The sequence below is a fragment of the Myxine glutinosa genome, chromosome 1 (assembly GCF_964187855.1).
Source record: "Myxine glutinosa chromosome 1, kmMyxGlut1.1, whole genome shotgun sequence".
NCBI lineage: Eukaryota > Metazoa > Chordata > Myxini > Myxiniformes > Myxinidae > Myxine > Myxine glutinosa.
In genome coordinates, this window is record NC_136261.1 from 204,050,851 (window position 1) to 204,067,689 (window position 16,839).

Below are 16,839 nucleotides of genomic sequence, written 5' to 3' on the forward strand. Positions count from 1 at the left end.
GCCCTTTTTTGCTCTTCTTCTTCTTCGTCTTCCGGTTCCCGATCCGGTTTCATTTTAAAACATTCCTTTTATCTTTTGACAATAATTAATAATTGCTATTTCCCTCAAACAACAATAATAATAATACATGGAACCAGAAATGTCAAGTGGATGAAAGCCACCACAACGGAAGTGACGAATCCGTAACACTTCCCCCCCCCCCCCCCCCTCAAGAAAGAAAGTTTGAACATAGTGAAAATTTTCTTTGTAGGCCAAACTCTTCCAACAAACAAAAGTAAACTCACACCCAAATCATCAATTCCCGTGAGCAACGATAATCAATATTTCCCAAAAATAAAGCAACAAAACTTCAAACAACCTACAGATATCTCCAAAGTTAGTTCACTCTGGACAAAGCATCCGCAACGACATTGTCCCTGCCCTTTACATGCTCAATTTTCAAGTTGAACTCCTGCAAAGCCAAACTCCATCTCATCAACCTCTAATTTTATTTTTCATTTTTTTGAATGAAGGTTGAGGGGGTGGGATCAAAAATCCAAAGTCAAGCAAATCTATAACACTTTTTAGGGAGGCCGAGCTGAGAGCCACGTTTAATGGTAGTTGGGTGGTGAGGCCTGGAAGTATTCACTACATGGACGCCTTTAGGAACGTGGAGTTCACGGTTAATCCGTGCAGGAAAGTTCACTACATGGACGCCTTTAGGAACGTGGAGTTCGCGGTTAATCCGTGCAGGAAAGTTCACTACATGGACGCCTTTAAGAATGTGGAGTTCATGGTTAATCCGTGTCGGAATCTTGGCTCGGCTGCTCCGCAGCATTCAGTGCTTCAACTCTTCTTAACTTTCATAATAATCATGGTTGGAACGCTTGTCGCTGTAGTCACGTGAATAGCGGTCTCCTTCTCGGCCACTACCCTGATAATCATCCCTTTGGGAGCTGCCGTAACTCTGGGAGCCTCCATAGCAATATCGACTGCGGCCACTACCAAAACTACAACTCCCACGCCGGGAGCCATAGCCACCCCTGAAACTACCTCCACGTTTTCCTCCTCTGTAGCCCCCTCGACGTCTATGGCCTGCCTTCTCTACTGTTATGGTCCGACCATCCAAATCCTTGCCATTCAAATCCTTTTCTGCACCTTTGGCGTCCTTTGTGTTTTCAAACGTGGCAAAGCCAAACCCTCTTGACTTTTGCGTCTCCCTGTCTTTTATCAGCAGCACTTCCAAGAGCGGTCCATATTTGCCAAAGACAGAGTCCAGAACATCTTCCCTTGTTTTGAAGTTCAGTCCACCTACAAACAGCTTGCCAACATAGCCTCCATCCATGATTTGTGTGCGCTGACACTTAGTTTTTGGGTACTTGACAAGACGTGCCTGTGCAAAGCGTGACGTCAGTACCTTCCTCTTCTCTTCAGAGCGCTTCCTACCCATAGCACAAGTCGCGGTACAGGATGGAAAAATACCCGGAATCTCCTGCTCTAACTGCACGGCGTTATTTTCCATACTAGGCTTTTCAACAAACATCGGGTTACCAGAAACTTGACCACCGGCCAAATCATTCCCGATAACAAAATATACTCCCTCTACAGGAAGAGTGGCATGTAAACCTATGGTGACCGGTCCTGACACCAAATCAGACTGCAAATGGATTACATGAAGTGGAGCTTTAACATAGCCACCAACCCCCTGTAAACGAACACTAACACCAGTTGCCGTCTTCTCTGACTGGCAAAATGCCTTCAAGCATCAAAGATTGATGTGCTCCTGTGTCCCTCAATACCCTAACCGGTCTCTAGTTAGTCAAGTCTCCATCCAGTGACATAAACCCCTCTGAAATAAAAGGTTTGTAACCCCTCTGAACAAGATCGTTCTGAGATGCCGGAACTTTGGCACGGGAACCTCCACAAGACTCTGTCCTCCAAGGACGATTTCTCACATTTGCCAATGCATTCGGAGTTGTACTAATCTGACTCCGCTCCTGATTTTTCCTTTCCAGGGCATAACATCGGGACATCAAATGTCCCGGTTTCTTGCAAAAAGCGCAAGTAGGCCCGGAGGGAAAACTCGTGGTCTGCCTCGAGCCCCCCGGAAGATAAGTCTGTCTTGGAACTGTAGACTTCTGATCCCTAAGAGTCGCGGTATCAGATCTGTCCTCAGTCATCTCTAGGCCGCCTCCACGAATATTTGTTCTCCGCCCCTGATTTACCATAACTCCCCTGGCTAACTCTAGGCGGGACGTTAGGTTTGTGGAACCCCATCCTGTGTGTCAAGGCATAGTCATCTGCCACGGTTGCTGCCTCATACAACTCTGGTACCTTATTTTCCTCCAGATGTACTTTAATGTCCTCGTGGACACACTGTTTGAATTCCTCCACCCAGATCAATTGTCGCAACAGTTCGAAGTCTTTCCCAATCCCCTCCGAATCACACCACCGATCAAACATGGTTTCTTTCATTCTGGCAAACTCCACATGGGTCTCACTCTCCCTCTTCCTGGCATTCCGGAATTTTTGCCAGTAAGCTTCAGAGACCAAGTCATAGGCTTTGAGAATGGTTTTCTTCACTATCTCATAATCTGCACATTGGTCAATCGGTAAAGCCGAAAATATATCTTGAGCTTTACCCACCAGAACACTTTGCACTAACATAATCCAGGACTCCCCAGGCCATTTTAGCATTTGAGCCACTTTCTCAAAGTGTAAAAAAAGCTTGGCTACCTTCTTTTCATTGAAGGGTGGAACCAGCCTCACATGCCTACCAACATCCCAGGTGTTCTGACTAGTTGTCGAACCAGCCGGCATGGATGCTACCTCTCTCCGTTCTCTCATTAATTCCAACTTCTTGAGTTCAATTTCCTTCTGACACTCCATGTCACGTTCCTTTAACTTCCTGTTGGCTCTCCTCTCCTCTGCTCTTTCCTTTTCTCTTCTTTCTTCGAGTTCCCTTTCAGTTCTCCTTTCCTCTGCTCTTCTCTCCTCGTTCTCTTGCAGCTCTCCTTTCCTCTGCTTTTTCCTCTGCTCTTCTCTCCTCGAGTTCTCATTCCAGTTCTGCTCTTTCCTTTTCTGCCTTCCTTTCCTCTGCTTTTAACCATTCCTGGCTCTGCAGTTGCATCTCCAGTTTCCGGAGCTCCACGTTTTCTTTTTCTTCGAGTAACCAATCCAAGGCTACCTCTGTCCATGTGCCCTGTCCCACCAGAGATTCTATCACCAATGTCTGCATCTCTGCTTTCTTTATATTAATTCGGACCTCCAAGTTAAAATGTCTGGCCAATATCAAGAGTTCTGATTTTTTTTTTAACGCTTGGAACTGTGCCTCATTAGGGGACGCTGCAAACTTCTCTGCGTCAAACACCATGGTGACTATCAGTTAACACCTGTTAACCTTCACACAAAAATTTCCAAATTTTTGAAAAATTTGGGAATGTTAGAAAAATTCCAAATTTGGGAATTTTGGGAATGGTCGGGAATTCTATCCCGGACGAATTATCATGGAATTTAATCCCGGATGAAGACCCAATTTTGAGCCCCCGAGTCAATTGGACGAGCCCCCAATTTCTGTTACGTGCTCCTCCCCGACCCCCTGGTCACGGTGTACCCCCGAGCCCCGAGAGGAGTCACGGCAGAAAAATGTGTTATTCTGTGTGTCAAAGATCAATGGAGAAGCCACCCCAATTGTTACTCACAAACAAATATTGTATTGAGATCACACAAGAATAACGGTACAACAACAACAGTATTCAAAAGTACAATCATTATGTCCTGTGATGGTACCATCAGTTTTGCAATATATAACTCACTGTGCTCCAAGTGAGTGTAACAAGATCATTCCCCAATGTCTCTTATTCCCGGCGGACTGCACCCACATTTACCAGGGAACACGCAGAGACGGACTGCACCCACATTTACCAGGATACGTGCAGAGACTGACTGCACCCACATTTACCAGGGTACACGCAGAGACGGACTGCACCCACATTTACCAGGGTACACGCAGAGACGGACTGCACCCACATTTACCAGGGTACATGCAGAGACGGACTGCACCTACATTTACCATGGAACACGCAGAGACGGACTGCACCTACATTTACCAGGGTACACGCAGAGACGGACTGCACCCACATTTACCAGGGCACACGCAGATACGGACTGCACCCACATTTACCAGGGTACACGTGGAGACGGACTGCACCCACATTTACAAGGGCACACGCAGATACGGACTGCACCCACATTTACCAGGATACACACAGACAGACTGCAACCACATTTACCAGGGTACATGCAGAGACGGACTGCACCCACATTTACAAGGATACACGCAGAGACGGACTGCACCCACATTTACAAGGATACACGCAGAGACGGACTGCACCCACATTTACCAGGGCACACGCAGAGACGGACTGCACCCACATTTACCAGGGTACATGCAGATACGGACTGCACCCACATTTACCAGGGTACACGCAGAGACGGACTGCACCCACATTTACCAGGGTACACGCAGTGACGCACTGCACCCACATTTACCAGGGTACACGCAGAGACGGACTGCACCCACATTTACCAGTGTACACGCAGAGACGGACTGCACCCACATTTACCAGGGTACACGCAGAGACGGACTGCACCCACATTTACCAGGGTACACGCAGATACGGACTGCACCCACATTTACCAGGGTACACGCAGAGACGGACTGCACCCACATTTACCAGGGTACACGCAGAGACGCACTGCACCCACATTTACCAGGGTACACGCAGAGACGGACTGCACCCACATTTACCCGGGTACACGCAGATACGGACTGCACCCACATTTACCAGGGTACACGCAGAGACGGACTGCACCCACATTTACCAGGGTACACGCAGAGACGCACTGCACCCACATTTACCAGGGTACACGCAGAGACGGACTGCACCCACATTTACCAGGGTACACGCAGAGACGGACTGCACCCACATTTACCAGGGTACACGCAGATACGGACTGCACCCACATTTACCAGGGTACACGCAGAGACGGACTGCACCCACATTTACCAGGGTACACGCAGAGACGCACTGCACCCACATTTACCAGGGTACACGCAGAGACGGACTGCACCCACATTTACCAGGGTACACGCAGAGACGGACTGCACCCACATTTACCAGGGTACACGCAGATACGGACTGCACCCACATTTACCAGGGTACGGTTTTTCGCTTCTTCTTTGGTATACAGCACAACGTATCATTGGCTGAGGGCGCGGCTGTGCCGCTAATGCAATTCCCTTGGTTGAGTACCGGCGATAACTCCCTGACTCTTCGCGAATGACACCGTGAGATCTTTAACATCCACCAACTAATTTCGGAAGACTGGCGTCCGGTTAACGTCCATCCGAGGGACGGCGCACGCATTGATAAATCACATTGCCTGCGAAACACCGGGATGACAGATTATATGTGGGTTGGGATTCGAACCTGGGCTTGACAGCGTGGAGGCGATCGCATGCTTACTTGACCTCAAGGGTGATCCTGCTATGCTGAGAAATCGATTACATTTGTGGACGCTAAATGTTCCAAGGACCACGGTATCTTTCGCGAAGAGTCGGCAAGTTATTACCGACAGGCAGCGATGATTCCAAACTGATCAGACTAAGCGTTGTCCCTGTCGAATTACGACGTCATAATTAAGGGACCAATGACGGCATCGTTAACAGCACTTATTCCCCATGCGGAGTTCTTTACAATGAGCCACGTTTCAATTTTTACCATGGAGCGGTTTCAGAGATATAGAGAAGAAATATTTTTCGATTTTTCCAAGATGGCGCCTGTACCAAGTGACGTATGACGTCATAATTATCATTAAAACATTCTGCAGGAGGAGGCGCTCCTATGGTGAAAATTTCGTGTCCATCAGACTAACAGTTAGAGTGAAACAAATGCATACTAATAGGATCAAGGATCATCAAGGATCAAGGATATCAAGGATCAATAGGATAATAGGATCATCATACTTGTCGAATTATGACACATAATGAAGGCACCGATGACGTCATCATTAACAGATCTTATTCCACATGGGGAGTATTTAACAATGAGCCACGTTTCAATTTTTTGAATGGAGCAGTTTGAGATATGGAGGTGCAAAGTTTTCCCAAAATGGCGACTGTACCAAGTGGCCTATGACGTCATAATTATCAAGAAAACTCCTGCAGGAGGAGGCACTTCTATGGTGAAAATTTAATGTCTATCGGACTAACAGTTACAGAGAAAATAGTAATTTCATACTGATTGGATAAAGCATTGTAATTGTCAAATTATGACGTCATAATGAAGGTACCGATGACATCATTAACATATCTTATTCCCCATGTGGAGTACTTGACAATGCACCATGTTTTCATTTTTCCATGGTGTGGTTTGTTTTTTTGTTTTTTTTGGTTTTTTTACAAGATCTAAGGCTCGTAATGGAGCGCGCGCACGCACACACACACACACACACACACACACACACACACACACACACACACACACACACACACACACACACACACACGGTTACACTTGGCCTGGGGAAAGTGCCATCACTCAAAAGATAGAAGTGCAATGTTTTTCGGTTTTTCCAAGATGACGCCTGTACCACGTGATCTATGGCGTCATAATTATCAATAAAACTTCTACCGGAGGAGGCGCTCCTATTGTGAACATTTTCGTGTCCATCGGACGAAGAGTTGCAGGTTAAAAAAAAAAAATCATAATTATCTTATCAAGCGTTGTACAAGTCGAATTATGTCATAATGAAGGCACTGATGACATCATCATTAACATATCTTATTCCCCATGGGGAGTAGTTGACAATGAGCCAGGTCTCAATGTTTTCCATTAAGTGGTTTCAGATATATAGAGGTGCAACGTTTTTCCAAGATGGTGTCCATACCACGTGACCTATGGCATCATAATTATGAATAAAAAAATTGGCGCAGGCCCTCGTAGGGTTAAAATTTTCGCGTCAATCAGACCAACATCTGCCAAGAAAATGAATTTTTAAAATGCACACACATACGTACATATGCCACACATACGCAACCGATCGCTGAACCACGTTTTACGCCCTGCGAGATTAAGATCACTGAAGGTGATTGTACAAAGGTGACGGGTAGGTTTACCGTCACGCCCATTCTGTTTAATCCGTGATAAAACTCACAAGTTTACTGGATAAGCTTAATTTCGGCTTACCGAGCTGTCTCCAGTGGATTCAAATCTCGATTCTTGACCCAGATATAAACTGTCATCTTGGACCCAGTTGCTCTGGAAACCCGGATAACGTAACCAGTGGATAAGAGCTATCTTGAGGTTAAGAATTAAGATTCCTACCTGGTGAATAACTATCCGACGTATCAAGTACAGTTAGATAGCTATCCTCCGGATAATGTGTGGACAAACTTTTGATTGGTAGATGGTAATGGCCAACAATGCATTGCACTGTTTCATCCGCTTGCAAAACTATTGTCGCGTGAATGCCCTCGATTAATACCGTGGGCTTGCGGATGGCCAAACAAACTTTAATGGAGGCGACAATCAATTACAGATTTTTACTATACAAGTACGGGAGGAAGAAGGAAGAGGAAGAAGCGGCGAGCTCTTACCTGCAGCGATCTCACCGGCAGTCTTCAACCCTGCAAATTAATCTCACACAACACGGGATTTGGAATGAAAGATAAAATAATAGAAGGGTTTATTCAAAATAAATATCGGGATAGGGAAACGCGGTGATAAAACTAAATTCTAGATTGGGACGTCCCCACTCACAGACTTTGGATACAGCAATGGGAGATTGAACAAAATTAATGTCTCGTCATGTTTTGGGAAATGTGGTGCGTCTTATCTGTCTGGATGTGTGATGTCGGTCAGGCTCCGTCCGGCTCCGATGTTGGCGCGAAGCAGGCCTCCGTCCGCCTCGTTCAATGCGGTTCGGTTGGCGCGAAGAAAGGCCTTGATGTGCCCCCCGCTCAGCGGCACGCCTCACTCGCCTGCTCGTTGGTCGCACGCGAGGTCCCATTTGCTCGTAGCACCAAGCCTCGCTCCAAGCGCCAAGCACCAAGAGCACCAAGACAAGACCAAGCCCAAGCACCAAGACCAAGCCCAAGCACCAAGACAAGACCAAGCACCAAGACAAGCCCAAGCACCAAGACAAGACCAAGCCCAAGCACCAAGACAAGACCAAGCCCAAGCACCAAGAGCCGCGAAGAACCCAGGGAAGACGACCCAGAATGCCCGCGAGCGAGTCGTTTTGTTACCCGCGGTGTGACGTCAGCTCCCTTCCTCTACCAACCAGTCCCTCACTTCTTCGTGGTCTTTCCCGCCTTCTGACGTCACCGGCCCTTCCCCTCTAATCAGCGACCTGCTTCTAAGTAGTGGTTTTGCGCCTTCCTCGCTGATTGGCCAAGTGTTCGCGCCTTCCGCACTGATTGGTCGATGTGTCCACGGTCGGTGGCCAATCAGTGTGCCACTTCCTTCCACCTTCCTTTCACCAATCAGTGGCCAGCTTCTTATCCCAGCCAATCACACGTTCTCCTGGGCGTGGCTATTGCCTGCCTGGCACGATGTTTGTCGCCCATGGTGGCGTACTACGTGGCTGCTGCCTGTTGCTCTTCCAGTCATTGTGGTGGTGGGGAATTAATTAATGTGTGCACTAATGGATCTATCTAATGTATACACAAAGAATTAAGTTAAGCACCCCTACACAACGAATTAAGGTAAGCACCCCCTAATATATATTCTTTGTGTATATGTATACATTGGCATATATTCTAAGGTATGTGAGATCAAATAATGATTGGTATGACATTAGCAATTATCCATTGATGAAATTGAGTGATCAAAGTGAAAAAAAGTGATTGGTTGAGTCAGTGATCCGATCACGTGGGTCCTACACACGTTATTGACGCAAAGATCGCTAGAGGTCTTCTCAGAACAATGACTGTACGTTAGAAAACATAAACGTCATCCACACTGTCCGTGATGGACCTAAAGCTCCATACTTAAATTGAGGTGAAAATATGCCTAAAATTCCCAAAAAATTTCACCTTAAATTATTCAGAATAAAATATTGAAAACGGCATGATTGTTATGTTTTTATGTGACCATAATATCACTTCTCCAGAAAATATAGCAATATCATGGGTATATTACACTGTTTTGACGACAACAAACTTGTAATGTGCGAGGTTGTAAAAAAACGGGGGGGGTGCTTAACTTAATTCTTTGTGTATATATGAGTGCGTTGCCATAAGGGACACTGGGTTGCTCACAGAGGGAACGACAAACAAGGGAATTTTACCCATAATCCCTGTACTAATTAGCATGCCCTGCCCCCTCGCGGCGAGGACACAGATACAACTTATTCCGACATACGGCTAAACATAGAACTTATTACATTTCGATTCCCTATCACGACAGTCGAGTACCAACTATGCAGATCTACCTGGATCTATATATTCCTCTACCCCTAATTCATAACACTATCATGGCGGCTTAAATCAAACTAAAAAGACGAAGGTAAACTTTAGGCTTACCAAACGGGATATATGCTGTCTGATGACAAGCGCAGGTAAACGACGGCTCGTACATACTGTGCCTTCATGCTCGTACCTGGCGTGTCATCATGCTCATACCTGGCGTGTCATCATGCTCATACCTGGCGTGTCATCATGCTCATACCTGGCGTGTCATCATGCTCATACCTTCCATATCAGCATGCTCGTATCTGCCGTGTCATCATGCTTTGTACCTGCCATATCGCCATGCTTGTACCTGGCATGTCATCATGTTCGTACCTGGCGTGTCATCATGCTTATACCTGCTGTATCATCGTGCTCGTACCTGCGGTATCATCATGTAGCATGTGCCGATACTGCATTATATTGACGTGATCAGCAATGAAAATTGGTGTTTCTACGGGTTCGGACACACGCTTTTGCTGGCGTTATGACGTCATGAGGCATGTGGATTGATTGTGAGATCGCCATTTAATGATATATGATACTAGCAGGAATACCCGGCAATGCGGGGGTGGGGGAGATGAGGCAGGAGATGGGGGGGAAAGATGTACTGCATATACATGTTTTGGGGGAGGTGGGAAGGGAAGGAGGAAAAATTTTCCCATGCAAAGAGTACTCTAACCTCAATGTTGCCCAGGTAAAAGAAGGAAATTGTAATTTGCCGCCTCCGCAAACCTCAGTTGCCCAGGTTTGAAAACCTCTGCCACCAACACCAGGTGGCGCAACACGGTACACATTTACATAGAGAATTTACACCCTTCTCCCGATCCCCCACACCCCCGCGTGAGGCCACGGCTACATCGCCTATGTTACCCCCCGCCCCCCAGACAAAGTTGTATTTGTATTTGTACCCTGAGTAAAGTATATAAGCGTTTATATAGCTGGAGTACCTGGCGTTGCTCAAGCGTAAAAGAAACATTAACATCTATCTATAATTCCAGGAATCTCTGTGTGTGTGTGTGTATGTGTGTTTGTATGTGTGTGTCTGTGTGTTTGTCTGTGACCGCTGTTTCTCGACAACCACGGGTCCGATATACTTGAAACTTGCCAGGTATATTGCTGGGGACCTGAGGATGTGCCTTTTCAAGGTTTCATATTAATCGGAGAAGTAGTTACCGAGCTATGTCCAAAAAACGGTTCAACCAATCAGAGAGCAGTGAGCTATCACGTGTGCCGAACGTGGCGAACAGACTCTGCCTCGGACGGCACATTTGAGAGCGTATTCATTTATTTCACGTTGGCAAACTCTTTTGGTGCTATGTTGGCGTTAAACTATGTTTTAAAACTAATTAAAACTAATTTGCGATTCATCGTAACTGCGATATGCGACCCTCCGGACAGTCAAATGAGGACGTCACTTCCGGACTTACGGATAGTCATAGTGACGACGTACTGAATGCTGAACGTGGCGAGCAGATGCTGCCTCGGACGGCACATTTGAGAGCATATTCATTTATTTCAAGTTGCAATCTGTGTTGATTGTTGTAAGGTACGATCGATTGTAGTACACGTTTATAATAACTCTGCCGATACAGGCCCGATTAACTGCAGCGCCATCCGAGCTGCGGCGTCGGGAGGATACATTCATTGTACGGTCACATCACGCACTTACGGTATTACAGGTTATTACAGGTTACAGGTATTACAGGTATATTGCTGGGGACCTGAGGATGTGCCTTTTCAAGGTTTCATATTAATCGGAGAAGTAGTTACCGAGCTATGTCCAAAAAACGGTTCAACCAATCAGAGAGCAGCGAGCTATCACGTGTGCCGAACGTGGCGAACAGACTCTGCCTCGGACGGCACATTTGAGAGCGTATTCATTTATTTCACGTTGGCAAACTCTTTTGGTGCTATGTTGGCGTTAAACTATGTTTTAAAACTAATTAAAACTAATTTGCGATTCATCGTAACTGCGATATGCGACCCTCCGGACAGTCAAATGAGGACGTCACTTCCGGACTTACGGATAGTCATAGTGACGACGTACTGAATGCTGAACGTGGCGAGCAGACGCTGCCTCGGACGGCACATTTGAGAGCATATTCATTTATTTCAAGTTGCAATCTGTGTTGATTGTTGTAAGGTACGATCGATTGTAGTACACGTTTATAATAACTCTGCCGATACAGGCCCGATTAACTGCAGCGCCATCCGAGCTGCGGCGTCGGGAGGATACATTCATTGTACGGTCACATCACGCACTTACGGTATTACAGGTTATTACAGGTTACAGGTATTACAGGTATATTGCTGGGGACCCGAGGATGTGCCTTTTCAAGGTTTGAAATTAATCGGACAAGTGGTTCCCAAGGTATGGTCACCGTACTCGCAAGCCGTTCGCTTTGGCTTTGCGAATGGACCAAACCATTTCATGTAAATAGAGGGGGGGGTTCTACCGTACTCGCAAGCCGTTCGCTTTGGCTTTGCGAATGGACCAAACCATTTCATGTAAATAGAGGGGGGGGGGGGTTCTGTGGTCGTTACTGCCACGTGGTTTCAAAGTTTTTTTTTGTTGTTGTTGTTTGCACGCATGTTTTTTTGCACCCACGTACGGGCACGCCCTAGTATTTGAAATGATGGCAAATATAATGGAAAAACACTTACATCCAAATCAGAATCCATCACAAATAAATCATCATTTCACCTTTTTGTTGAATATATGTTGGTGAATGTGCCGTTCATCACGTTTCTGAGTTAAGTTTGATGACGTTCAGCAAGAAGAAGAAGCGTATTACCAACTTCGTACACTTCCGAAATTGTTTGATTTATTTGTATTCAAATGTCTGGTAATTGTTTTGTATTTATTTATGCGAATGTGTACTTGTATATAACTGTCTAATTTAAAAAGGCTTCGGCACTATAGAGCGATTTTTAATAAAAAAAATCCCCAAAAAAACAACTTTCCTTTTTTCCAAAAACAAGTATTTTTTTATTTTTCTTTCTTTTTTGCCTAAAACACTCCCAATCACTCACTGATGAACCTCTGAAACTTTGACGAAGATCCGTTCAGCCATCTCTGAGAAAAATGTCGACACAGACCAACGGCTCTCTTCTATAGTAGATTTTGTGTTCAAATATTTCTATCCAAATAAAATAGGTAGACGAACAAGATGATTACCTCGTACAGGTACTTCCTCTACCATGAATACGCTGTTAAAGTGGGACGCAATTCAATAATTGTTTTAACACAGTTCACACCTATTACTATTAGAAAGTCGGATAATTTAACCCCTACATAAGAGTTATCCTAAGTTTATTGTTTTTATCCAATGGATAACTAACCAAAGGGTAATCCACAATTCTTCAAAGGCCGAATAAGGGTAAGATAGTTATTCGCCAGATAAGGCCGAAAAAAGGCGTGGTTACAGTTTTGATTGACATATGGCATCCCACAATGCATTGTATTTTACCATCACATCTGCTTGAAAAACTGTCATGGTGTTTGAAGTCAGTCAAACTTGAAGCACGGACGTATATAATAAACCTGGACCCGCAATGCGCCTGCTTGGCTGAAGTCAGAGCGAGTCGGTCGGCGGCCATGTTTGTGTGACACTCGCTTGTAAACAAACCAACGTGATAACGTGGATGCATAGGTCAGGGAAGCATATTTTCTTGCGGCCAACATACTACCACTACAACATACTACTCCTACTACTACAACATACTACCACTACAACATACTACTACTACTACTACAACATACTACCACTACAACATACTACTACTACAACATACTACGATTACTACAACATACTGCATACTACAACATACTACATACTACTACTACTACAACATACTACTACTACTACAACATACTACTACCACTACTACTACTACTACTTACTACATACTACATACTACTATGACAACTTGGCACTACAACTACTACTACTACCACTACATACTACTATTACCACTTCATACTATCACAACATACTACTACTACCTACATACATACTACCTACATACATACTACCTACATATTTACTACCTATAAACATACTACCTACAAACATACTACCTACAAACATACTACCTACAAACATACTACCTACACACATACCGCCTACATACATAATACCTACATACATACTACCTACATAAATACTACCGACATACATACTTCTTATATTCTTACTACATACTTACATACTACATACATACCACTACATACTTACTATCTACATACTTACTATCTACATACTTACTATCTACATACTTACTATCTACATACTTACTACCTTCATACTACATCCTACCTTCATACTACATCCTACCTTAATACTACATACTACCTTAATACTACATACTACCTTAATACTTACTATCTACATACTTACTACCTTCATACGTACTACCTTCATACTACATACACACAAAATATGTCAAAGTACGTTGAACACCCGATGAACAAACTGACTCGTTTCAAGTTTCGCGGGGCGGTGGGAGTGTCACACCAACATGGCCACCAGACTGCTTCCGGTGACTTCATTAGCTCGCGTGGGAGCGATAGACGCATTGCGGGTCCAGGTTTATTATCTACGTCCATGACTTGAAAGAGGAAGACACATTTTTTTCCAACCGAACGGATATGCTGTGTCGAGAGGCAGATAATCATATAAAGATCATGAGGAGTAAATTTTCCAACACTCTCACAAATGATGTGAAGAGGAAGACAGTGCAGTAATCTTCATCCTGATGAAGCAGCACTTACACGGAAGGAAGAAGAGATTGACGATTACAACTGCCGTCAATGGCGTCGGAGACAACGTTCGCTCAGCGGAGGAAGTGAAGGGGAAATGGTCCACGCATTGTGGAATGTGACTAGACAGATGAGACAGACACCGATCGATTGTCGTACATTTATTAACTCTCAGGATGGAGGCCCATTTCACATCCGTAACATCTGCACTCCAACGTAACTCCCGGAAACGGAAAGAGAACCGTTTGAACATGGTGAACGTTTCCATGTCCATACATGACACACTGGATCAACACGTTTATACGTGGTCCATACATGACACACTGGACCAACACGTTTACACGTGGTCCATACATGACACACCGGACCAACACGTTTACACGTGGTCCATACATGACACATTGGATCAACACGTTTACACGTGGTCCATACATGACACACTGGATCAACACGTTTACACGTGGTCTATACATGACACACTGGATCAACACGTTTACACGTCCATACATGACACATTGGATCAACACGTTTACACGTCCATACATGACACATTGGATCAACACGTTTACACGTCCATACATGACACATTGGATCAACACGTTTACACGTCCATACATGACACGTTGGATCAACACGTTTACACATCCATACATGACACATTGGATCAACACGTTTTCACATCCATACATGACACATTGGATCAACACGTTTACACATCCATACATGACACACTGGATCAACACGTTTACACGTGGTCCATACATGACACACCGGACAAACACGTTTACACGTGGTCCATACATGACACACTGGATCAACACGTTTATTGAGCTTTTGTCATGAAATTTTCAACAAAGCTTTATTATGAGAATATGGAGAAGACAAATTAATAATTTGATAAAAAGGTCAAAGGTCAGCGCCACCTAAAATCGTCAATTTTCATCCAATTGATCTGAAATTTTAAGAATTTGCATGTTTGGTCACTGAATTCGTTCATCAATGAAAAGCTGGAAGCTGATTGGGTTTTTTTAAGATCAAAAGGTCAAGGTTGCATAAAATCGTCAATTTTCATCCGAGCGATCATGGCTTGAGCGTCCATTCTGAGTCTGGAAGGCGGTGGTTCAAACCCTGTCTAATCCATACCAAGGACAAAATAACAAAATTCAATGTGCTGCAATTCAATGTTTTTTAATGTGCTGCATCATTGCTTGACACTCAGCATTTTAAAGGATAGAGCATAGGCAATGGCAAACCACCCAGTAAAGATAGCCCTTGCCAAGAAGCTGCTTCAGCAGCACTTACGCTCTCTAAAGAGTACAGTACATCAGATCAATCGATTGGGATAAACAGGGTGGTTCAAAATGATGCGAAACTTTTTCTTTAACTACAATATTTACCTTGTGCTCGCCAAGCGAAAAGTGAGGTTAAGCGATCGGCTACGTACGTGTGGCGTACGGTTCTGAAGTGCACGTCTGCATTTAAAAAATCATTTTTCTCGGCAACCGTTGGTCTGATTGACACGAATTTTACTATAGGAGCGCCTCTGTCGGTATAATTTTTATATCCATAATTATGACGTTATAGGTCACGTGGTACTGACGCCATCTTTGAAAAACGTTACACCTCTATATCTCCGAAACCGCTCAATGGAAAAAAATGAAACAAGGCTCATTGTCAAGTAGTCACCATGGGGAATAAGATATGTTAATGATGATGTCATCAGTGCCTTTCATCCACAGACAGACAACCAAACAGACAGACATGGACATGTGTACGTGAAAACATATCTGTCCACCTTTGGTGGCACAGGTATAATTATGACATCTGTATGCCAAGTTGCACATCATTTTGCACCAAATTCATGCACTATGTTGGCGCGTTGGAAGTTTGCAAACACAATCTGCTTCCGCATCTAGATATTTGATCTCAGGAACGGCCAAAAGGTTTCGAACTAAACTGTGTTCAATTGAATTCATCTCGGCTACATTGCGTTCTTGACTTGCGGATCCCCAAGGTTATTCCAAATTAAAGCAAATTTGCCGGTGGCACGCGCGGTTGGCAGAAGGTTGGGAAAACGTTTCTTACCTTTATAAAGGTTTATTTGTACTGAGAGTAAATATGGCAATTCGAAAGGGTTCGAAAGGTTGATTCTAAAGGGTAATTCAAACGGGCTCTAAAGGGTTTTATGGGTTCTAAAAGGTAATTCTAACTGCTTCTAACGTGTTATAAAGGGTAAATCTAAAGGGGTAATTCTAAAGGATAATTATATTGGGTTCCAAAGAGCAATTCTAAAGGATAATTCTGGAGGGTAATTCTAAGGAGGGTACTAATGGATAATTCTAACGGGTTCTAAAGGGTTTTCTGGGTTCGAAAAGCTAATTCTAACTTCTTCTAGTGTTATAAAGGGTAAATCTAAAGGGTAATTCTAAGGGGTTCTAAAGGGTAAACCGAATAGGTTCAAAAGCGTAATTCTAAACGGTTCTAAAGGGTAAACCGAAGAGTTCAAAAGCGTAATTCTAAACGGTTCTAAAGGGTAATTCTAAAGGGCTCTAATGGGTAATTCTAAAGGGTTCTAAAGTGT